The sequence below is a fragment of the Arachis hypogaea genome, chromosome 6 (genome assembly GCF_003086295.3).
Source record: "Arachis hypogaea cultivar Tifrunner chromosome 6, arahy.Tifrunner.gnm2.J5K5, whole genome shotgun sequence".
NCBI classification, from domain to species: domain Eukaryota; kingdom Viridiplantae; phylum Streptophyta; class Magnoliopsida; order Fabales; family Fabaceae; genus Arachis; species Arachis hypogaea.
In genome coordinates, this window is record NC_092041.1 from 76,387,034 (window position 1) to 76,388,097 (window position 1,064).

The 1,064-nt window shown below is 42.4% G+C and overlaps 1 non-coding gene across 1 annotated transcript; it reads right to left on the reverse strand.

Annotated features, from left to right (window-relative positions):
- Positions 1–719: 719 nt before the first annotated feature.
- On the reverse strand, positions 720–828 carry LOC112699698 (small nucleolar RNA R71). Its single transcript, XR_003152640.1, has one exon. It is a non-coding gene; the product is annotated as a small nucleolar RNA R71 (small nucleolar RNA).
- Between the last annotated feature and the right edge of the window lie 236 nt (positions 829–1,064).

Here is a 1,064-nt window from a genome sequence, read left to right on the forward strand (position 1 = left end):
TCAAAGAGCTCGGCCAAATTGCCAGGGAAGCCCAAAAAAGGGCCCAAATAGAGAAACACGACCCAAATCTAGAGGCAGCCTAAGCCTATAGAGAGAAGGGCGGTTCCCTTGAAGATAAGATGACCTCACTCAAAGATAAGATAAGATAACTAACTTATCTTATTTAAGAAGGTCGCTCAACACCATTATAAATACACTGGAGTACCTAGGTATAACTCATACTCTGATTCTACTAAAAACCTGCTTAATACCCTTGCTAACTTAAGCATCGGAGTCCCTTGCAGGTACTTCCACCCTCCGGTGACGAAGGATCAGCACCACCACCAAGTCCAACAAGTCAGACATCACAGCTCCGATCAGTAAAGGAGATCTCGTCCGAGATCGACCTACAGTTTCAGGTAACCCTCGGAACACCTGCCATTGAAGCTAACAACTTTGAGCTGAAACCTCAATTAGTGACCTTAGTTCAACAGAACTGCCAGTACCATGGACTTCTACAGGAAGATCCAAATAAATTCTTATCTGACTTCTTGCAGATATGTGACACAGACAAGACCAATGGAGTGAGTTCTGAGGTCTATAAACTTATGCTCTATCCTTTTTCTATAAGAGACGGAGCTAGATTGTGGCTAGATTCTCAACCTAAAAAGAGTCCCGACACATGGGAGAAGGTGGTCAATGCATTCTTGACCAAGTTCTTTCCACCTCAAAAGTTGAGCAAACTTAGGGTGGAAGTTCAAACCTTTAGACAAAAAGAGGGTGAATCCTTCTATGAAGCTTGGGAGAGGTACAACCAACTTATCAGAAGATGTCCTCCCAACATGATCTCAGACTGGACAATATTAGATATCCTCTATGATGGCCTTTCTGAGATATCCAAGATGTCATTGAATAACTCTGCTGGTGGATCACTCCACTTGAAGAAAACACCTGAAGAGACAAGAGAACTCATTGACATGGTTGCAAACAACCAGTTCATGTACACTTTTGAAAGAAACCCTATAAGTAACGGGTACTTTAGAAGAAAGGAGTTCTTGAACTTGACACTTTGAATGCCATATTGG